Genomic DNA, 26,204 nt, shown 5'->3' with positions numbered 1-26,204 from the left:
CTCCAGAATGACGTCAGAGCGCCCCATGCGCATGGATGACGTGTACTGCTCCCCCGCTCCCGACTACACTTTACCATGGCAAACAGGACTTTAGCGTCCTGGAAGCCATGGTAACCATTCAGAAAAAGCTAAACGTCGGATCTGGTAATGCGCCGAAACGACGTTTAGCTTAAGGCCGGATCCGGATTAATGCCTTTCAATGGACATTAATTCCGGATCCGGCCTGGCGGCAAGTGTTCAGGATTTTTGACCGGAGCAAAAAGCGCAGCATGCTGCGGTATTTTCTCCGGCCAAAAAACGTTCCGTTCCGGAACTGAAGACATCCTGATGCATCCTGAACGGATTTCTCTCCATTCAGAATGCATGGGGATAATCCTGATCAGGATTCTTCCGGCATAGAGCCCCGACGACGGAACTCTATGCCGGAACACAGCAATGCAAGTGTGAAAGAGCCCTAATACTGCCACAGATTACCCGTTTATCGGGCAAGCATGATCTTTCAGCATACTGAAAGCTCACGATTCGCTGGCGGCAGATTGTGCTATCTAATCACGATCTGCTGCCAGCAAGTAACTAGACAGCATGGGGACGAGCAATGGTATAACCTAGTAGGTAGGTCCAACCCAAGTAGATGGGGTCAATACAAGTAGGTCAGTAATACCATATTGAAGCTCACAATACCATCCCAGCAGAACCAAATGCCAATGTGCACCATAAAATACCGTCCCCTAAGATGCCACGCTCTGTCCTCCTCCTCCAATTGTCTCTAATTAAGATATGGAGCAGGGGGCTTAGGAGGTGGGATGTCGGCCATAGCAACAAGCTAGCCATACCTTCAGCTTGCTGCCTGGACATCCCAAAGGAATGATCCCTATAGTGCCCCCAGTAGTATGCTGCTCAAATGGCTAAGGAAAGACGAAAAAAATAAAATACCTAAGACCCATTCAAAGCTGCCATCTCCAGGGCAGGTCATAGAGCTCTTCTCGTCCGTGTCTCTGCAGAATTTGTATACTGCTTCATATACTGGCTTATGGCTTATAGGGTGAGCAGGGGGGGAGGGGGGGGGCCATCAGATCATTATATATTCGGCCAGCGGTAGTGAGGAGGGCTTAGGCCGCCGCTTGGACATCGGCCCACCGGGAAATTTCCCTGCAGGGTTTATGGTTAGTCCATCCCTGCAATCAGTGCTGCACAAATTGTGCCGCATTACAACTACTAATTTTTACTGGACTTCTGCCCCACTAGATATGACAGCTCCAAACTGGAAGCTGATATAATAACTTTACAGGTCAAGCAAAGCCTCAGCTTATGGTCTGCTTTATTTCACCATTCTGCAGTGTATACAGCACATTCGTAATCGTCAAGTAATGACCTCTCATCCACTGACCTTCCCCACTTAGTATTGTCTGGCTTCACCAAATTCAAGTCTTGTGTCTCCTCCAGGATAACTCTACATCATATATTTTCCTACCAGGCTGACTCCCTGTCTAGTTTATAGGAAATACCCGCAGAGATTTCTTCCAGGACTTCCTCTAGTTGTCGCTCTCCTGCAGATATCACATTGTGCTTACAACAATGCCTGGGAAGCCCACCATGGGGTATAAACCCGAACTTAAGCTTATGAAGTTTTGTTATGGTGACCTTAAAAAGCAGCTCAGCTCCACATATTGGGACCACTGTGGCCAAACTCCAAGACAATAAAAGTATAGTAAATGTCTGTGTAGTTTCTCAGCACTGGAGATAGGCGCGAAAAAAGTTAGGTATTTTTCTGGACTTTATTTCAGGAGTTACAAAACAGGAACTACGGTCAGTCACATACTAGTCTGAAATGGCTGATAACAGGCAACAATGGATCGTATTCAGCAGCAATACAAATATAAATGTAGATTAGATACGCAGTACCCCAGAGCACGGGGGGATATGCAAAAGGATTTATTATTTTAATGTTGTGTCATGTAATTTCATGCTATGTAATGTATACCCAGCATAACAAGGTATGGTTGGCACAGCCAGGGTTAACCATCCTAAAACTGCTCTTGCAGGAAGTTAGAGGGACCCCACCTCTAACTTAGGTCAGGTCTAGAAAGAGTTGTTGGAGGAAGGAAACAGTGACCTATACTACTTCTTCTTAGGCCACAAGCTACAGAGATTCACAGATCTCTGCTAGATCAACAGAAAGAGAGAAAGAGTACAGCTTAGAATCTGCATGACCAAGCATACTCAGACTCAGCAATAACTTGGTTATTACAGCCATTCAGATTTTGCTGCTATGAGGGGCACCGTTAAGATATCCTTCATACTTGGACGCAACTTGGCCAGTCATATCACTAAAACCTCGTATCCAGCAGTGGACACTACAGTCATTATTGCCAAGGTACTGTTGCTAGCCATAGATTCTACTGAGGGAAACATTGTCAAGATGGAGAGAAGAGAGGGCCATAACTCCCAGCTTTGCCAGCCTCCAAACCTTGTGTAATGTTCTGAAGCGAGGTAGGGCAGTGTGGTGGTGACAGACGTAACAGTCTCAATGCAGTAACATAGAGAGTTCTTTCAATTCCACAGGGATTCAGCAAGACAACAGAAATAAAACCAAAACGCATTCGCCTGGTTCGGCTAGTATAATGACGGAGGCCTCCCGCTCCCAGGGTATGGTAACACTCGGCTCTGTTACCAGCCTGTAGACTGCTGGTGTCTTAGCTGGGTGGTTTGCAGAGAGACACTGCTGGTTCCCTCAGATTTTTATGTACCTGTAATGAGGGACTCTTTCCCCAGCTGAATGGGCTGAGTCTCCCTCACTCTCTGTAATGGAGTGGGAGTGGTGAATCCCACCACCACCTATTCACCACTCCAACCAAGCCGGCCATGATTTTACCATTTACCAACAGTTCAGCAAATAGGCTCCTGAACAAAACAACATTATCCGGCTGTTAATATCTCGCCCAGCTTAACTTTCTGGGCGAGATATACACTCCCTCCAATACAATTCCTGCTGTCTGCCTACACATCCCCCCCCTCTTCTCCAGACCAGAGGTCTTGGGCCCTTTTAGCCACCATTCTTGACAGCGCGTCTGCATTGCCCCTTGACTTCCCTGATCTATGTTCTAGGGAAAAATAAAAATTCTGTAGCTCGAGAAACCATCTTGTAACCCTTATTAAGCTTCATCCAAACTTGTGGGGCATGGTCTGACATAAGTCTAAATTTCCTACCTAGCAGGTAACATTTCAAGGATTCTAATGCCCACTTTATTGCTAAGCATTCACGCTCTACAATTGCGTAGTTCTTCTCCGCCGGCGTCAACTTCCTGCTTAAATATAATACTGGGTGTTCTTCACCGTTTGGGATAGTACTGCCCCCAGTTCTGTGTCAGAGGCGTCTGTCTGTACCAAGAACTCCTTGGTAAAGTCCGGTGCCACCAACACCGGTCGTTCACACAGAGCCGATTTCAGACAGTGAAATGCTTTCTGGGGACCAAGACACAATTACGGACTTTGTTCCTTTTATCAAGGGTGATGCTATTGCCGAAAAATCAGGTACAAACCTCCGGTAGTATCCAGTGATCCCTATGAAGGCCGCCACTTTTTAGTTACTGGCCTCGGCCAATTCTGTATCGCCTCCACTTTCTCCAATTGGGGCTTAATTGTACCCCTGCCTATAACATATCCTAGGTATTTGGCTTCTTCCAGTCCACACTGCGCACTTTTCTGCATTTATTGCTTAGTGTCTAAATAAAAAGTTCTTCAGCTTTGTTTTTAAGTTTCAGTTCCTCGACATATTCATGGTAATTGCATTCTTACCAACTTTGCAGTTGGTAAATTAGGGACAAATAGGCCCTGCCCAGGTAACGTTCCCAAACAACATGGACCACTAATTTATGGGCAGGGCTAATAAAAGCCCCACCCATTATCAGTCCAGGGCATAATTAGGGACAGTTCCTGCAAATTTAGGCCTGTAATTGTTTACATGGTGGCTTGGTGGTTAGCTCGGTTGTCTTGCCACAGCCGGTTCCTTGGTTTGCATATGACCATGGACGACATTTGCATGGATTTTATGTTTAATAGTTAAAGGGGTTGTCTCACTTCAGCAAATTGGATTTATCATGTAGAGAAAGTTAATACAAGGCACTTACTAATGTATTGTGATTGTCCATATAGTTTCCTTTGTTGGCTGGATTCATTTTTCCATTGCACCTCTTGTTTCCATGGTTACGACCACCCTGCATTCCAGCAGTGGTGGTCGTGCTTGCACACTATAGGAAAAAGTGCCAGTCTCTCTGGTGGCCAGGGCCGTGGGAGCTCACATAGGCATGCATGTGCAGCAGCTCTCATCCTGACCACCTCGTATCTGCGCTGCAGCAGTGACGTAACCCCTGGAAATGAGTGTTGTCATTCACTGACAGCAATCTAATATCGTGATTGGAGAAGAGTTGAAATGCAAAGAACTTTTCATTTATATAGTGATTAATCTATTATTATGGATTTCCAGCACAAACCTAAAATTTGATTGCACACGGCAGGTTTAGTCAACATACCTGGGGACCTTCATTCCTTCCATGCTGCGGCCGTTCCTCCGATCTGGTATCCCGTTCGTTGGATACCTTTAAAGATGGCCACCACATCCCAGCCTTCCTCAGTATGTCGAATGTGCAGTACGCAGCCCTGCAGGGTGAGTGAGTGGCAGGTCACGGTTAATAGGCAAAACGAGGGTTGCTCTTGGTACTCACAGTTCATAGGAGACCCTGGGCAGGCGTACAGCAGTGATGGAGAGGCTGGCACAGAAGTCCTCTGGGGCACTCTCAATGTATAGGGACCAGGCCGATGGTAGATGAGGTGCCCTGGGTGTTGTAGGTTTAATGTGCCGGTGGCAGGATCCCTTTAAGTTCGTGACGCCAGTACCGGTAACGGTGGCACACCGATTTATTGTGGTAATAAGTGAGGAACACAAGTTGCAGTGAACCAAAACTTTTGTTTACTGAAACAGTTAACTATTTACAGTTTTTTGTTCAGTTCCACATGTACAAGAAAGTAACAGGCAGGCTTTACATCCAATGGCAGGCACAATGTTCTTGCAAGATACTCAGAGGGTTAAACACTTACAGATCAGGCTGCACTTTTCCTCAGAATCCTGTCTGTCTTTATCCCAAGGATCCCAGCTACCCTCTGGCTAGGGTGCAACACTTGGCTTCTCAAAACCCACTCCTCTTTTTACTCCCTCTCCCTGGTCTGGACCTGGCTATTTATACTAGGGGGTTCCCTAGCTCCCTCTACAGTCTAGGAGGAGGAATTACACTCCTAATAGGCCTGGTACTCAGGAGATAACATTAATAAAATGACAACTATACATTAAAATGACATATAAAATACAATAACCATGTTCCACAGGAGGTGGAGAACAACGTGACCCAATTGACCCTTGTGTAGTGCCCACCCTTACGTAGTGGGACACTACAAATGGACACAGCAACTACATCACTGGTTCTGGTCCATATGGGGGGGGGTGCTTGTCTTGGATTTTCTGTGAGGGAAGCAACGTGGAAGAAATGGAGGGCACCATGTGTCGCATATAGTTAAGTTTTAGGTTTGGAATGGAGGGTCACTATAACTTTTTGCAATTTCTTTGTAACCCTTCTAATGCCCTTTTAGATCAGGCTTCATGCACATGACCATATTTTCGGTCCACGCCTGATCCGCATTTTTTGCAGATCGCACACAGACCCATTCATAAAAAAAAAGATACAGACAGCATACGGATGTCACCCGTGTCTGTCCTCACCCGTGTCACCATTCCGCCAATTGTCCATTTTGCAGACAAGAATAGCCATTTCTATAAGGATATTTCGGCTATATACGGATGGTATCTGTATTCTGCCGACTCCAAAACGGATACGGTCATGTGCGTGGGGCCTAACACATAATCATTCTTATGTAAGGTAATTGAACTGGGGCAGATTTCCATATATGCATTTTTCCATGTCATCCTAACGTTCTCATTCGGTTGTCATTCACCGGTCCCTCTATATAAGTAGGTCATTGGGTGCTGTCCGTCCATCAGCGGGCCTGCAGCAGTGATATGGCGCTTATCGTAGATAATATTGTGTATAAATGCACGGCATTACCAGTACATCCTCAGCTTGTTTTGTTCTGATGCGGTCACCAGATGATGGGAGTCAGCCCGCGTCCCCCCGGGATGTCTGCTGATGTATAGCACAGTTTCACTTGGCTCCCTCTCTGTACTATCCGCTCATCACAGCCTTCATAGATAAACTGGTGCTGAAATGTAAGATGAAAGGCTGCAGGAGGGGACGTCAGGACGCACGCACCATATGTTTCCTCTCTACGTCAGCTGCGGCCGCTTTGAAGATACGCATTTAGTGAGGTCAATCATCATCATAAATGGGAGAATAAAATGGATAATGGATCATTTGGAATAACATATTAACACATAGTGCGGCTTTGATGGCTGTTTATCTGGTCTGGAAGTAATATACACATAATGGACGCTGACAGGTAAATGAGTGCGGCGCTTTGCAACTGTGGGAAAATTGCTTCACAGGATTTCTCTGGGAGAACATAAATAAAGCCCAATTAAAGGGCTGGTTCACTTTCCTGAGCTTTTTTTTAAGACCCTATCCCCCCAGACCTGCGGTGGTGAGCATACTTACCTGATCCCCACCTCTGGGTACTGGCTCCATCGCTTCTCCTCGGGGCAGCAGATTCTGGGTCTGCTTGTGTCAACATCCTATTTGAGAGGGGTCACATGACTGACTGTAGCGGTGGCGTGTCACCAGTGTAGGACTGGCCCACCAGAGTACCAGAGGAACCTCCAGTGGGCCCCGAAGGTCCAGGAGAAAAAATAACTTATGAAGCCAATCACTTACCACTAGTCACTAGTCAAAACCTATTAGACTTAATTGATAATATGGGGGTTGGGTGCCCGAGAATAATTTCCTCTGGTAGGCACAAGGAACTCCAATCCAACGCTGCATGTCACCCATGTGACACATCACTGACCACACTAGTGGAAGGGGAGGTCTGAAAAAAAAGCTCAGGAAAGTGAAGTAAAAACCTTGAATTGAGGGGTTTCATCATGGATTGGTGGTATTACAGAGGAAGTCTGCCAGATCTCTTTCCTCACTCATTCTCTTGTTAGAGTATGGCCACACAGTCACGTTTCCTGATGCAGTTTTGGAAACCAAAATCAGAAGTGAGTCATAAAAGGAGAGAAAGTATAAAGGACAGATACAACTTCTCCTCTTTTTTGAATTCACTCCTGGTTATGGGTTCCATGCAGGGCCGGCGCCACCTGTAAGGCGACCTAAGCAGCTGCCGTGCGGTTTTAAAAAAAAAGCGTTGTCGCAAGTTGTTTTTTTTTTAAGTACGGCGGGCCCTCCCCCGCACCGGGCGGCTGCCGCACTGCCCAGAGAGAGAGGGACTGACAGAAGGGAAGCGCCTCTAATGTAGCGTGGCCGAGCTCTGTCCGGTCCGCGGTACAGGAGCATTTGTTTTCTGTACCCGGCCTGACTGACAGGAAGTGCTCACTTAGTGTGCACTTCCTTTCAGTCCGGCCGGGTACAGGAAACAAATGCTCCTGTACCGCGGACCGAACAGAGCTCGGCCACGCTACATTAGAGGTGGGGGGGAGGGGGAAATGGAATGAGAGTGACAAGGGAGTGGGGGGAAATGGAATGAGAGTGACAAGGGAGTGGGGGGAGGGGAAATGGAATGAGAGTGACAAGGGAGTGGGGGGGGGGGGTGAGAGTGACAAGGGAGTGGGGGGGTGAGAGTGACAAGGGAGGGGGGGGGAAATGATGAGAGTGACAAGGAAGTGGGGGGAAGAATGAGAGTGACAAGGGAGTGGGGGGAAGAATGAGAGTGACAAGGGAGTGGGGAAGGGGGAGATATGAGAGTGACAAGGGGGGGGGGGATGATGAGAGTGACAAGGGAGTGGGGGGGAAGAATGAGAGTGACAAGGGAGTGGGGGGGGAATGAGAGTGACAAGGGAGTGGGGGGGTGAGAGTGACAAGGGAGGGGGGGGGAAATGATGAGAGTGACAAGGAAGTGGGGGGAAGAATGAGAGTGACAAGGGAGGGGGGGGAAATGATGAGAGTGACAAGGAAGTGGGGGGGAAGAATGAGAGTGACAAGGGAGTGGGGGGGAATGAGAGTGACAAGGGAGTGGGGGGGGATGAGAGTGATAAGGGGGGAGGAAATGATGAGAGTGACAAGGGAGGGGGGGTGAGTAAATGAGAGTGACAAGGGAGGGGGGAATGAGAGTGACAAGGGAGGGGGGGAGAGAGTGACAAGGGACGGAGGGGGGGAGAAGAGAGTGACAAGGGAGTCCCCAGAGCCAGACCAAGAGCCAGACTGCAGCCAGAGACCAGATCATCTTATTGTCCTGGTGGTAAGTAGACAATGCAATATGTTTATTATGTAATTGTTTAGTTATTAATACTACATTGGAAACTAATTTACCTCACATTAAGGCTCCATTCACACGTCCGCAACGTGTTTTGCGGATACACGGAGCCACGGATACGCAAAACACGGAAAGCGGCAATGTGTGTTCCGCATTTTGCGGACCGCTCATTGCCAGCACTAATAGAATATGCCTGGTCTTGTCTACAAATGCGGACAAGAATAGGACATGTTCTATTTTTTTGCAGAACGGAAGTGCGGACCCGGAAGTGCGAATCCGCAATTCCGTGTCCGGGCAGCACATCATGCTGCCCCATAGGAATGAATGGATCCGCAATTCCGTTCTGCAAAATGTGAATGGAGCCTAAAAGGACACTATAGTCCCAGAACCAGTACAGTTTAATGTAGTGGTACTGGTGTCTATAGCCTGTTCCTGCAGAGAAAAGACACTGTGCAGTACTGGTGGTAAAGGAGCACTATAGTGCCAGGAAAACAAACTCATTTTCCTGGCACTATATAGTTGTTAGGAGTGGGGCACCCTCGTGTCCCCCTCCCACTGGGCTGAAAGGGTTCAAACCCCTTCAGCCACTTACCTTTCTCCGGCGCCGGCACTGGGAACTCTTCTCCCCGATCCTTCTCTCAGCTGCGAATGCGCATGCGCACGCATTCAAAACTATGTTCCGCGTCTTCCCACTGTAATTTTCACAGTGAGAATCGCGGAAGCACCTCTAGCGGCTGTCGGGGAGACAGCTACAAGAAGCTGGATTAACCCTAAGGGAAACATAGCAGTTCTTTTAATTTAAATGCTGAGAAAGGGGTGGAACATATGTGATGTTATGATATGGGCAGATCATCTGATAAGGAAGGGGGGGGGGGGGGGGCAGCACCGGCCCTGTCTGCATGCAGAAACCTGATTGTGTGGGCGTGCCCTTAAAGTGCTGGTTGGAGATTACCCCCATTGGACAGTCTCAGAAACAACACTTGCAGTGCGGTCTCACTGATTTCAGTGGTGTTCCATACTGAACACTGGGTAATGTCGTGAGATGTCGTTGCACACAGCGTTTTTTTTTCCGGCTGATATTCAGCATATTTTCCGGGTCGTGTCCGGATGTCCACCGGTCTCCATTATAGTTAATGAGGCCGGATGGCAACGCTGTAGCTTCCGGTAACTCCGGTATGCAGAGATCCGGCAGGGTGTTTACTGCCAGAACAGCTTCCCGGATATAAAATCGCTAGCGTGAAACTAGCCTTTTACTATACATGAATATTAGAAGCTCTTTGCCAGGGCCCACTGCTCTTAGGGGGGCCCACTCAGGTCTAATGGCTGAAGAGTGGGGAATCCCGAAGAGTCCAGACTCTTCCTGGCTTAGGAGTCCCTGCTCTGACTCTAGGGCTGCAGCAAACGATTATTTTAGCAATCGAGTATTCTACCGATTATTTTTACGATTAATCGAGTACTCTAATAAGAAAAACCTTCTTAAAATAACCTATTGCTTTATAAAAACAATATTTTTATTTCTTACAGTGGTATAGCAAATAATTGCACACACATAAGGCTTCTTTCACATTTGCAATATACATTCTGTCAGAAGAACAGCCAGCCAGAATGTACCATATCGGGTATAGCTGGATACTGCTGGCTGCTGCGGAACATGGCCAGGTGGCCTTGGACCACATTATAGTCAATGAGAGCATATAGCTGGTTATATCCGACTGTACCCAATACGGTATACTCCAGCAGGCTGTTCTTCTGCCATGCCATCCATTGCCAGCCCAATTGCCATGTCTCCCACTCCCCCAGTGCCATCAGATCAGCCCCTCCATGCCATGTCCCCCCCTCCCCCAGTGCCTCCATGCCATCCATTGCCATGTCCCCCTCCCACGTCCCTCCATGCCATCCACCATGTCCCTCACTCCCCCAGTGCCATCAGATCAGCCCCTCCATGCCATGTCCCCCACCCAGCGCCATCAGCCCTTCTATGCCATCAATGTCCCATCCCCCACTCTCCAGTCTCCATCGCCACCAGCCCCTCCATGCCATTGCCATCCATGTCCCCCAGTGCCATCAGCCCCTTCAAATTACAGGTGCCCCCTTCAAACCCCCCCCCCCGCTAACTTTATACTTACCTTTCTTGGCAGTGCGCTGACATGGAGTCTGCAAGAGACGGACCGCGTCTTCTGCCCAGCATGAACTGGGAGGGACCTGATGTCACACACAGCATCAGCCAGCGCGCTGACAATGTGTGCACGCAAGGCCCTGGCCAGTGCAGCCCGGTGCTGAGTCGGGAGGCCATGGTCGATGTATAGAAATTGCATCGAGGATTTTTTTTGCCTCGATTACATCGATGAATGTTTTTTTTTTGTTGGGAAACCCTAACAGAACCCCTGCTCCCCGGTGACCCCCATAACTTTTTTTTATAGTTATGTCTATGGAGATGTGTGGGGGCTCATTTGAGGGAAATCTGTCTTTTTTGACAATACCATTTTGGGGTGTGTATGACTTGATCACTTTTTATAAAATTTTCTTGGGAGATAAAGTGCTGAAATTTTGTATTTCTTTTAACATCCTTCACCAAATGGGCCAACTTTTTTTAAATATTTTAATAGTATGGTGTTTTCGCACGTGACGATGCCCATAATGTTATTCTTTTTTTGTTTATTTTTAATTTGGGGAAAGTGGGGTGATTTTACTTAAGTTTTTTTATATTTTCAAAACTTTTTTTTAATTACATTTCATCAGATTGCAACTTATACAGAATAATGGAAATTGCTCCATTATTCTGTATAGAAATCAATATATCACAGTTTAGTGCTGCCACCTAGTGGCCTGAAATGTGATATACTAATAATGAGCCTGGAAGCCTAGTACAGACTGCGGCTCATTTTTAGAACAGGGTCATTTCCCCGTTCTCCGCTGGGGGAAGACGCGTCTGAGCAGGAAGCCCGCGCTTCAGTTTTTTAACACTCTCAGAGGCCGTGGTGACATTTGACAAATGCCACAAGGGGGCTTGTTCTGTCTTCATACATGTTCACACAGTGTGCAGTCTGACATTCAGCATAACCCATTCCTGTCTTCCAAATAAGAGGACTGTTTTCTGTAGTCTAACTTGTTTATTGGTCAACAGGATTGTGAATTGATTGTGATCAATTGTTTGGTAAAACAGATATACTTGCACAAAGATGGTGGAGTTTAAGAAGGAGAACTGCATGGAACAGCTCTGCTGATGTCCTGCAGTCTTTATGTAGACTGGAGACTGAGCTTCTCCTTCCCAGAATTCCCACAGCACTAAACCTCTTCTGGGACAAAACAGGGCCCTCTAAGATTTATTGCCCAAGGGCCCACATGAACCCGGAGACGGCCCTGCTCTTTGCGGACATTTTTAATCAGAATTGAACTCTATATAAAAGCCCTGAATCTATGGGGCAATCATATTATTAACCCCTTAGTGACAGTGGCGTACCGCCCATAGAGGCAGACCACGCCGTTGCTATGGGGCCCGCGGCACAGGGGGCCCGGAGCACATGGAAGGCCCCGCCCCCTATGTCTCTGCACAGACAGTTTATTAATACACTACAGGCATTGAGGCGGCCTGTGCCCCGCCCACTTGTTTTCTCCCTCGGGCCCCCCTCCTCCCTCCTCCCCCTGCTCCATTTCTAACCTCCGTGATCCGGGCTCCCTCCCTGCCAGGCACTGCGTCCGGCCGCTCTGCTGCATAATTACACACTGGCCAATCAGTATTTAGCAGCGCAGAGAGGCTGCTGCTGATTGGCCAGTGTATCGCTGGAAGGCTGCAGGAGCAGGCACACATACAGAGGCGCGCACCAGAGTAGCGTCCTGTGCACTCACGTCTGCCCCAAGTCTTGTCATCAGCCCCCCTTCACCACGCCGCCCCCCCCGGCCGCCCAGACTAAAGCACCGCTCTGGAGTCCACACAGTGAGTGAACACAGACAAAACACACTGTTGTCTGTAGTGTGCCACTGCCACAGTAAGAAGTCAGCAGTCTTGATGGGGGAGGGCAGCAGCAAGCAGTGTTTTTTTTTTTTGTTTTTTTTTTGAGGGGGGGGGCGGCTGTAAGCTTATAAAGGACTCAGGAGGGCAGTGTGCTTTCCTGCTACTCCTCACCCCCACCCTGGGCATTTTGGGGGGCATTTTAGGGATTGGATAACCCCTTTAACTCGCTGATGCTGAGTATGCACATAGCCACCAATCATATTTCCCCCCAGCACAGAAGTCACCTTTGGGGGGCGGGGGAATATGATTGGTGGCTATGTGCACACTTAGCATAGGCAGCACGGAGTTAAAGGGGTTATCCAATCCCTATAATGCCCCCCTGCCAACCCCTCCCGTCACACAGATTAAAACATTCGCCGACATGGGGGGCAGCCAATAGCAGGCCACGATGGGAACCAGCCTCCCTATCATTGCGGGTGATGCTAGGGAGGCTCATTTCTGACACGGCCTGCTAGTGGGAAGCGGGCAAAAAAATTACAAATGGGGTAGAATTTTTTTTAAAAAGTGTAAAAATTACCGTAATTAAAACTTTTTTACATCACCATATTCTGACCCCCATAACTCTTTTTATAGTTATGATCCCTGCCATGCTACTTCTTTTGACTTGGACTTTTAGATGCAGAACCATGTCACCTTCAAAGTAAGTTAATAATTTTTATATATATATTTTTTTTTTAGTAGCTTAGCCTACTTTCACACTAGCGTTTTTTCTGGATCCGGCAGGGTTCAGCAAAAACGCTTCCGTTACTGATAATACAACTGTCTGCATCAGTTTGAACGTATCCGGTTGTATTATCTTTAACATAGCCATAACGGATCCGTCATTAACTCCATTGAAAGTCAATGTTGCGGTTTGCTCTCCGGTATAGGAGCACAACTAAATGGAATGAAATTTATTTTGGAGCGCTCCATTCTGTTCAGTTTTGTCCCCATTGACAATGAATGGGAACAAAACTGAAGCATTTTTTTCCCGCTTTTGAGTCCCTATGAGGGATCTCAATTCCGGAAAACTTTAACGCTACTGTGAAAGTACCCTTATCTATAATATTTGATTTCTGTTTTATTTCACAGAATAAATCCTTATTGGAAAATACGTATACATTTTTTTAAATTACTGTAACAAAGTTGGTAATAAAAAAAAAAAATGAAAAAGATTTTTCCCTAACGGTTTCAGTAGGTCATGCGTACATTTCTTTATTAGCAAATGAGGTTGTGGCAGGGGAGGAGCCATGACAAAAGGTGGGATGGGCCAGGGGCGGGTAGTGGGCGGGGTTAGGGGGCCCAATTTAGATTCTTGCTATGGGGCCCAGTGATTTCTATGTACGCCCCTGCTTAGTGACCATCCTGTTTTGAGCCTTACTGACCAAAACAAGAGCTATAACATTTTTTTATTTTTCTGTCTTTGTAGCCGTATGATGGCTTGTTTATTGTGGGACAAGTTGTAGTTTTTAATGGTGCTGTTTTTGGGGGTACAAATAACTCACTGATTAACTTTTATGTGGGGGGGGGGGTTGGGAAAAAACTGCAATATTGCCATTGAGTTTTTACATTATAAATTTAGCTGCGTTCATATTTCAGCATAAGGCCTCTTTCACACTACCGGTTTTTTTTTCCGTTTTGCGGTCCGTTTTTTGCGTTCCGTATACGGTCCGTATACGGAACCATTCATTTCAATGGTTCCGCAAAAAAACGGAATGTGTTCCGTATGCATTCCGTTTCCGTATTTCCGTTTTTCCGTTCCGTTGAAAGATAGAACATGTCCTATATTTGGCCGCAAATCACGGTCCGTGGCTCCATTAAAGTCTATGGGTCCGCAAAAAAACGGAACGCATACGGAAGTGCATCCGTATGTCTTCCATATACGTTCCGTTTTTTGCGGAACCATCTATTGAAAATGTTATGCCCAGCCCAATTTTTTCTATGAAATTACTGTATACTGTATATGCCATACAGAAAAACGGAACGGAAAAACGGAACGGAAACGGAAACACAACGGAAACAAAAAACGGAGCAACGGATCCGTTTAAAACGGACCGCAAAACACTGAAAAAGCCATACTGTCGTGTGAAAGAGGCCTAAATAACATGATAACTTTACCCTGTGGGTCAGTAGAATTACAGCTATACTAAATATGCATAATTTTATTTTTTAACGTTTTACCACTTGCACAAAAAAACACTTGTAAATGTTTTTCCATCATGTTTTTGCAATTTTTCATGGTAAAAGATTATAATTTTTTTACTTGGAGTCTTTTTTAGTTTTTTTTTTAAACAAAAACGTTATATTTTTATTTTTTATCACTTATCAGTCCCACAAGGGGACAAGCCAGTATTAGACAGGCAGATCAGCAAGCAATTATCGTGAGGGAAGCGTTCTCTCCCAGCAAATTGCTTGCTAGCTAGCAGAGGAGACTGCTGCTATTAAATGCAGCAATTTCTTCTGCAGCATGGGGAGGAGAGATCGCTATGCCATCGCTCGTCCCCATACTGTCTAGTGGTTTATCAGCGGCAGATCACTATTAGACAGCACGATCTTCCTTTGGCAAGCGCAAATTTTTAAGCATGCTTAAAAATCAGAATTGCCCGATGAACGAGTGTTTTGCCATTCATTGGGCAGTCGGCAGTATTACATTGCAAGATGATTGCTAACGAGCATTCATGTGAACGCTCCTTAGCAATTATCGGCTGAAAAATCGGCCAGTGTAATACAGCCTTTAGACAGGCAATCTTCTGATCGCTTACATAATACACTATCCTGCTTATGCAGTACAGTGTATTACACTGTCAGTACTATACTATGCCTAATTTGTTAAGCCCCCGGCTGCTTTGGGAAGCCATGAGCATCCTGCAAGCTCATTCCACTTGAATGCCGCGGTCACTAATATGGCTTCTAAGTGGTTAAATGGCCTGGATTGGTGCTTTTGCCAGTCCAGGCCATTAGACAGCTGGGCTCCTGATCATCGCTCCATGGGATTGCCCTATAGTGCTTGGACTAGGCCACAGTAAAAAGGCAGCGGCCTAGCCTAAGACCCCTTAGTGACCGGCATAAAAAGGCATATTGGTGGTCACTTAAGGGATAAAGGGGTACTATAAGATTAAAAAAAACATAAGTGCTTTCTTTCAGACACAGCACCACAACTGTCCATGGGTAGTGTTTGGTATTAACTGTCTATTCCATTGAAGTGTACCACAACCTGTGGAGAGGTGTCACACTGGGGCAGATTTACTAATCCTATAGATGGAGTAAGCTTATGGTCCCTTTACATGTGACGACTTTCTAGCAGATTGTTGGGAAGGAAGAGTTCCTTCCTGACAATCTGCTGATTGCTAGCGGAGGAGACCGCTGCATTTACATATAGCGATCTCCTACAGCCCCTCAAGAGTACGGGGAGGAGCGATCGCTAATGCCATCGCGCTTCCCCATACTGTCTCATTGTTTCCTGGCAGCAGATCGTGTTTACACAGCACCATCTGCCACTGGGAAATGATGATATTTTGTGATGCACAAAAGATCCAATTAGCCGATGAACAAGCCTTTCGCTCATTCATCGGGTAATCAGCAGTGTAAATTTACATTGCAAAAACATTACTAACAAGCGTTACTAGTAACGCTGCTTAGCGATGATCTGTTCAATTGTCGACCCGTGTAAAGGGCCCTTTAGGCTACTTGGTGATCTTGGCCGCAACCCTTGTCGCGGCCCGAGCCTTAAATAATCATGACTTGCGCTCTTTGACCATGTGCTAATGTTGAATAAAGGAGGTTACACTAACTGATGAATATTTTCTTACATGGTTGCTGGTGAAGACAAGGTTGAATGGTACTTCACTCCACAAATCTTGATTGCCCCCAACAGGTCTGGTGTTAAAGGGATTTTCTATCACGTCTGGTAAGGCAGGTACCAGACGTGCGGCGCAGAGGGAAGGGAAACCGGGTGCCCTAACACAAGGGAGAGAGAGGAGTGGTAACCCCTAACTCACCTAGCACTGGCACCTGGCTACCCTGACATCCCTAGACGGGTTGCTCACCCGTACGTCGATCACGTGCCTCGTCCATGGCTTACCCTGAAATAAGCCCTAGGTAGTGAGTAGGGCGATGGGAGCTCTAGTCTTCACCACTGACACCTAGGGTAACAAAAGGGAGTGGACAAACAGTACAAACACCACATACAGTCGTGATCAAAAGTTTAAGACCACTTGAAAAATGGCAAAAAATCATATTTTACATTGTTAGATCTTAACAAGGACCCAAGTAGAGCTTCAATATGCAACACGAAGAAATGAGAGTGAGACAAAACATTTTTTGAGCATTCAATTAATTTAAAATAATGATTAAACTGAAACAGGCTGTTTTTCAGCTGATCCAAATTTTAGGACCACATGCCTTTAAAAGGCCAAATCTGTGCAAAGATGTGATGGCAAAGGCAAAAAAAACTCTCCCTTTTTGAACGTGGTCAGGTTGTTGAACTGCATAAGCAGGGTCTCTCACAGCGCGCCATCGCTGCTGAGGTGGGACGCAGTAAGACAGTCATTTGGAATTTCTTAAATGATTCTGAGGGTTATGGAACAAAAAAGTCAAGTGGAAGACCCCAAAAAATTTCATCAGCACTGAGCCGGAGGATCAAATTGGCTGTCTGTCAAGACACTGGACGATCCTCGACCCAAATTAAGGCCCTTACTGGTGCTAACTGCAGCCCCATAACCATCAGACGGCATCTGAGACTGAAGGGCTTCAAAAACAAAAAACATCCTCAAAGACCTCGTCTCCTTCAACGCCACAGAACTGCTTGTTTGGACTTTGCAAGAGAGCACCAAACATGGGACATTCGAAGGTGGAAGAAAGTTTTATTCTCTGATGAGAAAAAATTTAACCTTGATGGTCCTGATGGTTTCCAACGTTACTGGCATGACAAGCAGATCCCACCTGAGATGTTTTCTACGCGCCACAGTGGAGGGGGCGCCATAATTGTCTGGGTGCTTTTTCCTTCAGTGGAACAATGAAGCTTCAGGAAGTGCAGGGGCGTCAAACGGCCGCTGGCTATGTCCAGATGTTGCAGAGAGCATTCCTCATGACTGAGGGCCTTCGTCTGTGTGATAACGACTGGGTTTTTCAACAAGATAACGCTACAGTACACAATGCCCGCAGGACAAGGGCCTTCTTCCAGGAGAATAACATCACTCTTTTGGCCCATCCTGCGTGTTCCCCTGATCGAAATCCAGTTGAGAACCTTTGGGGATGGAGGGAAGGAAAGTTTACAAAAATGGACAACAGTTCCAGACAGTAGATGGCCTTTGTGCGGCCGTCTTCACCACTTGCAGAAATGTTCCCACTCACCTCATGGAAACGCTTGCATCAAGCATGCCGAAACAAATTTTTGAAGTGATAAACAATAACGGCGGAGCTACTCATTACTGAGTCCATGTTTGGTAGTTGGATTTCTGTTTTGGGGTGGGTTTCGTTTTTTTTTTGGAGGTGTGGTCCTAAACTTTTAATCAGCTGAAAAACAGCCTGTTTCAGTTTACTCCTTTAAGGATTTGCCATAAGGAGAACAACTGCAATAATGACCGATAGTAATAATGGACTGCATTCAACTTGTGACCCCATAGCTCCTGGCTATATACTTTGTATTCTAGTTATATTTAATTCTTCTGTCTGTGACTAGTGATCAGCGGCAGGGGCAATATTCAAATTCACGATATTTTGTGAATATTTGGCTGAATATTCGTCATAAATAATTTTCTTGATTTCGAAAATCGGCAATGTAATATGCGCGTATTGCGCCTGCAGTACAGGCGTGGGTCACTTTTGCTACATTTTTGAAGCTGCTAGAAGTTTCCTGAGACTGGAGAAAATGGTTGGCACAGCAGAACATTACGATAGCTTTATATGCAGATAGAGTCCTCCAATATATTTGCGATTGTGCAAATCGTCAATTAATGATGCGCATATTTTTGCACAATACGCGCAACTTCACATTTTAGAAACATAGAATGTGTCGGAAGATAAGAACCATTTGGCCGATATAGTCTGCAGGTCTGACTAAATATTACTGATTGGTGCATTAAGTATTGTTGTGAACTTGTGACATCACATCACTATGTCTGTAGCATGTATGTATGGACAGCAGAGAAACAGTAATTCCTATCACACTACCTAACACCCTGCACTGGAACCTATCAGCTACACTATATCACTATCTAACCTACACTGACTATCTCCCACTAACTATCTGTATTATATACACTCACCTAAAGAATTATTAGGAACACCTGTTCTATTTCTCATTAATGCAATTATCTAGACAACCAATCACATGGCAGTTGCTTCAATGCATTTAGGGGTGTGGTCCTGGTCAAGACAATCTCCTGAACTCCAAACTGAATGTCAGAATGGGAAAGAAAGGTGATTTAAGCAATTTTGAGCGTGGCATGGTTGTTGGTGCCAGACGGGCCGGTCTGAGTATTTCACAATCTGCTCAGTTACTGGGATTTTCACGCACAACCATTTCTAGGGTTTACAAAGAATGGTGTGAAAAGGGAAAAACATCCAGTATGCGGCAGTCCTGTGGGCGAAAATGCCTTGTGGATGCTAGAGGTCAGAGGAGAATGGGCCGACTGATTCAAGCTGATAAAAGAGCAATGTTGACTGAAATAACCACTCGTTACAACCGAGGTATGCAGCAAAGCATTCGTGAAGCCACAACACGCACAACCTTGAGGCGGATGGGCTACAACAGCAGAAGACCCCACCGGGTACCACTCATCTCCACTACAAATAGGAAAAAGAGGCTACAATTTGCACGAGCTCACCAAAATTGGACTGTTGAAGACTGGAAAAATGTTGCCTGGTCTGATGAGTCTCGATTTCTGTTGAGACATTCAAATGGTAGAGTCCGAATTTGGCGTAAACAGAATGAGAACATGTATCCCTCATGCCTTGTTACCACTGTGCAGGCTGGTGGTGGTGGTGTAATGGTGTGGGGGATGTTTTCTGGGCACACTTTAGGCCCCTTAGTTCCAATTGGGCATCGTTTAAATGCCACGGGCTACCTGAGCATTGTTTCTGACCATGTCCATCCCTTCATGACCACCATGTACCCATCCTCTAAAGGCTACTTCCAGCAGGATAATGCACCATGTCACAAAGCTCGAATCATTTCAAATTGGTTTCTTGAACATGACAATGAGTTCACTGTACTAAAATGGCCCCCACAGTCACCAGATCTAAACCCAATAGAGCATCTTTGGGATGTGGTGGAACGGGAGCTTCGTGCCCTGGATGTGCATCCCTCAAATCTCCATCAACTGCAAGATGCTATCCTATCAATATGGGCCAACATTTCTAAAGAATGCTATCAGCACCTTGTTGAATCAATGCCACATAGAATTAAGGCAGTTCTGAAGGCAAAAGGGGGTCCAACACCGTATTGGTATGGTGTTCCTAATAATTCTTTAGGTGAGTGTATATGAGCTAACTAACTAACTAATGTAATTACACAGCAAAGCACAGAGCACAGTAATGTCACTGCTGTCTCTCTCAGAACTGCAAAAACTGCAGAAAATGGCTGCTGGGGAGGTTCTTATATAGTAAGTGGTAGGCAACTTTCCTATTGGTTGCTAGGGATGTTGCTAAGCTCAAACAAAGACATTGCAGCCTTCTCATTGGCCCACAAGCAAGAAGCAGTGAAGGATCATGGGTTCAGATGAAAAAAAATAATAGAATATTCGCAAATACGAATATATAGCACTATATTCTACATCTTCGCGAATTCTCGAAGTAGCAATATTCGCGATTAAAATTTGTGATCTACACTATCTGTGACATCATAGTAAATATTAGCTGATTCATCATTGCATAATGCACATCCTGGGAGCACGTTTCTTCATATTGAGTACCTGTTAGAGTTGATGTGGGACTTCATATTTTTATATACTGTATAAGTCTTCTTAACCTTTATAATTTTTTTAATTATATTTTTAATTTAATAATAATTTTTTAATAAAATAATAATAGTAATTTTGTATTAAATTTTATTTTCAGTATTACCTATTATTACTATTATAATGCCATTACCATTTTACTGGACTTAATTTAGGGTTTGGCAGTGAATCTTTGTTACATCATATCCACCTTTTCCTGTTATCAATGAATGACTAATTTAGGGTTTGTTTAATTTAATTATGTTTTTTTTATGCCCTGAGGATGTTACAGTGACTCATTAAAACACTTATATGGGAAATTGTAAAATGTCAGCATTCGCAAGACCGTATTTTTGTTTCACGTCCGATCCGCGTTTTTTACTGTTCCAACGCAGACAGCACATGGATATCATCCGTTTTGCAGAGAAGAATAGGCATTTCTATTATTGGGCCCGCAAAAAGTGTGGCATACACACAGCCAGTTTCTGTATTTTGCAGATCTGTGATTTGTGGACTGCAAAATACATCCGGTCGTGTGCACAAGACCTTTTATGTTTTATTAAATGTTTTCCTCAATTTGGTCAATCCTTGCATGTTAGAAGACTTCCTTGAAAATAAGCAAATCAAAAAAATGTCTTCCTGCTCGGACCTCCAATTATCAACAGTATTTTTCGCCCTATAAGACGCACCGGCCCATAAGACGCACCTAGGTTTTAGAGGAGGAAAATAAGAAAAAAATTATTTTCATTAGACCTCATTTCAGACCACCAATCAGACCCCCAATGTTAATCAGACCTCAGCTGAAAGCCCCAATCAGACACCCAATGTTAATTAGACCCCAATCAGACCTCAGCTCAGACCCCAATGTAAATGATCCCCAATCAGACCTCAGATAAGAGCCCCATGCCTCTCATCAGCCCCATATCAGCCCTTATGCCTTTTATTAGCCCCCATAATCAGCCCTTATGCCTCTCATCAGCCCCCATTATTAGCCCTTAAGTCTCTCATCAGCCCCATTATCAGCCATCAGCCCTTAAGCCTCTCATCAGCTCCCATTTCAGCCATTATGCCTCTCATTAGCCCCCATTATCAGCCCTTATGTCTTTCATTAGCCCCCATTATCACCCCCCACTGCCTCAGATCAGCCTCATGTTTTATAAAATAAAAAACCACTTACCTCTCCTACTCCTGGATGCCGCCGCGCCTCACCACCCGCGATCTACTTCCTACTGCTGTTGGCTGTGCTGTGAACTGGTGCGCACAGCGTGAGATCATAGAGCGCCCTGACGCTGTGCACAGCCGACAGCCAAGGACCAGGAAGCAGTGAATACAGAGCATTCACCGCTTCCTTGTCCTACGGTACTAATGAACGCTTCCATAATGGAAGTAGCTGACAGACTCCCTTTAAGGATAGGTCAATACCAGATCAACTCCCGGGCCAGCACCCCCGCCGATCAGCTGTTCTACAGTGGTTCCAGCACTGGAACTACACAGCTTCACCTACTGCGTAGTGGAAGGAGCTGGCTACTGCATCACTGCCCCCATTCACTGAGACCTGAGACATCATTATAAGATGATAGGATAAATGTAGGCAGAATTTGTTGTCAGCCCCGATGAAAGGTGACCATATGATAGTCTGCTGCTCCGAGAAATTTCCCATTGAAGTCAGTGAGGTGTGTGTGTAGTTGAGGGGATGGCCAGAGACTCTTTATAGATACTCTTCACTCTAGCCAATGGATGACAATCTTGAACAGGGGACATCATCTATTAATTCACAATTCCCTACACAGAATAGGGGATAATTATTAGATCAGTGAGGGTGATATCACAGGTACCCCCTCCGATCAGAAGAATGGGGACCCCGAACCACGCAAGCCCCTCCCAAATAGACAGCGGGCTGGTCAAGCATGCACACTGCTGCTCCATTCATCTCTTTGGGAATTTCAGTGGTAGGTGGCTATTTCCAGCTTCTATATAGGAAATACTACTATGGCAATAAGAGCAAAAATTAACCAAGTGCAATTCAAAGCGCAGTGATGAAATTATGATACATTGAACCCGGGATAACATGATATAACATAATGTATCATATCCTGTACGATCAATCAAATCATAATCTCCCTACCTACAGTCATCTGCATGGACAACTTTGATATCTCTTTTGGGGACAAGCAGAAATATATTTCAGAATTTATAATTCTTTGAAAACATATAATACAATATATTATAAATAATATGACATTGCTATGACATTGCTATGGCATGCTCCATCAGATGCCATATGTAAAGAAATATTCTCCTCTAGAAGCTTTGCCTAGATATTAAGTCTGACAGAAGCAGCATAGAAGTGCACAGAGGCTGTACAACTCCGTACTTAAGGTGCTCCTAGTGCATCGGCTGCAACTGTCCATAGAAGAGAAGAGCCTAAAATGAAGAAAAATGTTTATACTTTTCCTTATTTTTGGATCCATTCCTAATTTTTAAGTAAAAACTACATTCAATTTGTGTTTGTGTTTACAGGCATTTATTCCGCAATGTGCTGATATACCATATTTTTCATTTTATAAGACTCACTTTCCCCCCCAAAAGTGGAAGAAAAAGGGCAGTGCATAAAGCGAATACCAATGACCACTTCCATTATGGAAGCACTCGTTATTATGCAGGAGGAGCAGTGAATGTACCGCTGCTAACACTGGCTGTACTCACTGCTCCCTGGTCTTCTTCCGTGCCCCTTGCTGCACTGTGTCCTGTGTATAGTGTGGGGATTCGCTCTGATCGCATCCTCAACACCTGACAGTGCTGCCTGTGTTTTACAGCCCAAACCAAGACCCGGCCTGGAACGTGGGGAGTAGTTACTCACCCAGCACTTTGACTACTCCCAGTAAGAGCCGTCTCGTATCAGCTATTTACAGCCATACAAAATAGCAACGTGTCAAACAGCAACTGCTGCTAACCAGGGTGGATTTGATTTAAATCAAAATTATTTAAATCAAAATGATTTAAATCACGATTTAAATCACAATTTAAATCACTAGTCAGTAAGGCTTGATTTAAATCATAGTTTTCTACATAAAGACTAATTCTTGCCTGTATAACTTATAATATGCAAGTAGATGAAGATTTTTAGAATAACAACTTTTCATATTAGTTTGATTAGGTTGATTCTGCGTTCATAGGTTTGTAGAAGTTAGGATTAAGGTATTTTTCTCAACTCTGTTCATGTTATAACATTTTTGCTGTGAAGAAGAGGCATGTGATCTCTGCTGAGTCAAATTCAGTTTTGAGAACTGCAAAAGTAAACTAAGCATCTGTGATAATATCTTATAGGCAGAGAAACTGCCCAATAATCTTACAAAAACCTCTGGAAGAGCATGACATTGTGAATGGATTAATGGAATTTATTTACCAAAAAAAATTACACATATAGAAACATAGAAACATAGAATGTGTCGGCAGATAAGAACCATTTGGCCCATCTAGTCTGCCCAATATACTGAATACTATGGATAGCCCCTGGCCCTATCTTATATGAAGGATGGACTTATGCCTATCCCATGCATGCTTATACTCTTTCACTGTATTTGCAGCTGCCACTTCTGCAGGAAGGCTATTCCATGCATCCACTACTCTCTCAGTAAAGTAATACTTCCTGAGATTACTTTTAAACCTTTGCCCTCTAATTTAAAACTATGTCCTCTTGTAGCAGTTTTTCTTCTTTTAAATATTCTCTCCTCTTTTACCTTGTTGATTCCCTTTATGTATTTAGAATTTTCTATCATATCCCCTCTGCCTCGTCTTTCTTACAAGCTATACATGTTAAGGTCCTTTAATCTTTCCTGGTAAGTTTTATCCTGCAATCCATGTACTAGTTTAGTAGCTCTTCTCTGAACTCTCTCCAAAGTATCAATATCCTTCTGGAGATATGGTTTCCAGTACTGAGCACAATACTCCAAATGAGGTCTCACTAGTGCTCTGTAGAGCGGCATGAGCACCTCCCTCTTTCTACTGGTGATGCCTCTCCCTATACACCCAAGCATTCTGCTAGCATTTCCTGCTGCTCTGTGACATTGTCTTCCTACCTTTAAGTCTTCTGAAATAATGACCCCTAAATCCCTTTCCTCAGATACTGAGGTTAGGACTGTATCACTGATTTTATATTCTGCTCTTGGGTTTTTATGCCCCAGGTGCATTATCTTGCCCTTATCAACATTCAATTTTAGTTGCCAGATTTTTGACCATTTCTCTGGTTTTCCTAAATCCTTTTCCATTTGGTGTATCCCTCCAGGAACATCAACCCTGTTACAAATTTTTTGTGTCATCAGCAAAAAGACACACCTTACCATCGAGGCCTTCTGCAATTTCGCTGATAAAGATATTAAACAATATGGGTCCCAGAACAGATCCCTGAGGTACCCCACTGGTAACAAGACCTTGGTCTGAATATACTCCATTGACTACAACCCTCTGTTGTCTGTCCCTCAGCCACTGCCTAATCCATTCAACAATATGGGAGTCCACATACAGCCTTATTCTACATAATTAAAAAAACTAATCTTTATTTCATGATGGAATAACCTTTGGATGATAATATATTTTCCTCAAAAAGCATTTTATATAAAAAAAAATCTGATTTAAATAAAAAAAATCAGATTTTTTCTTATTTAAAAAAAAAAATCATAGATTTTTATCCACCCTGCTGCTAACACATGAAACCGGCTCTTACTTCACCGAGGCCAGGAACCTCGGTGACACATATCTATCATCCACGATCATCCCTTGAACCCTCCTACAATAGTGACAGAACGTAGTGCACGTAGGCATACACTGTGGCCTGACATTGTGATGTCAGGTCACAGTGCAGTGCGGGACCCGGAAGACCAGGGAGCAGTGAGCCCACCGTACAGAGCAGGGGTAAATTCATTTATTTATTTTCTGTCTGATCTGAGGTCTGGTGAGGATTGGGAGTCTGATCTAAGGTCTGATAAAGTTGAAGAGTCTGATACAGATTGGGGGTTTGATCAGAGGTCAAATTACCTAATTGGACAGTCTGACCTGAGGTCTGATGAAGATGAGGGTTCTGATTGGGTGGTGCTGACGAAGATTGGGTGTCTGATGACATTATTTTATTTTTTCTGATTTCCCTCCACTAAAACCTAGGTGAGTCTTATAAAGCGAAAAATACAGTAAGTTTGCTAGCCCCCCTACTGTGAGTAAGAAGTGGTTGAAATTAGGGAATACAATTTCACTAAAAGGTATAAAACATGAAAAGAAAGTCTACAAGTGATCTAGAAATTCCAAATTTTCTTTAGAGCTCTGTATTTCAAAAGGTGCAGTGAAGTTTTCTTCTTGACATTTTTTTACACGTTAAACAATAGTCCGGAAAATTTGATCATCTGGCATCATGCCTGTCCCAAGCATGGCAGATTATCAGAAATGTAAATCAGAAGGCTTAGAAGGCAGGTATGTGTTACTGTTAGAGCTTGTATTAACCATTGACAGGAAATGTAAAATTTGTATTCAGCAGAGGTGTTGCATAAAGGGCTTTTCCAGGACTTAAATATTGCTGGTAGTTAGACCCCTACTGATCTGTTATTGATGATCTATCCTGAGGAAAGGTAATCAATATTTAAATGATTTTTTTTAAAATTTGCAGCCCAGCCTGGGCAGTCAGTAGCTGCAGCATGTGACCCATTCCATCCGGAAATTGACAGACGAGGACCAGAAACCAGCTAAGAGAGGCAGGGAGCCACAGAGCAGAGGGGAGGCGCTGAGTAGGGTTTTCTCCAAAGGTATAGCTTGCTGGAGGGCAAATTTAAAAAAAATCCTGGACAATCCCTTTAAGTCCCAGAAAATAATTTTTAATC

General features: G+C 44.7%; 1 long non-coding RNA gene across 1 annotated transcript; it reads right to left on the bottom strand.

Moving 5' to 3' along the window:
* Positions 1 to 2,981: 2,981 nt before the first annotated feature.
* On the bottom strand, positions 2,982 to 10,673 carry LOC120997508. The gene is made up of 4 exons (XR_005778185.1): positions 10,560 to 10,673; positions 10,046 to 10,054; positions 5,678 to 5,679; positions 2,982 to 2,997 (listed from the first exon to the last, which is right to left on the bottom strand). It is a non-coding gene; the product is annotated as an uncharacterized LOC120997508 (long non-coding RNA).
* Between the last annotated feature and the right edge of the window lie 15,531 nt (positions 10,674 to 26,204).

Source organism: Bufo bufo, chromosome 4 (genome assembly GCF_905171765.1).
Source record: "Bufo bufo chromosome 4, aBufBuf1.1, whole genome shotgun sequence".
In the NCBI taxonomy this organism is placed as follows: Eukaryota; Metazoa; Chordata; class Amphibia; order Anura; family Bufonidae; genus Bufo; species Bufo bufo.
The sequence above is the reverse complement of the archived record's forward strand: the minus strand, read 5'-3'. Positions and strand labels throughout refer to the sequence as shown.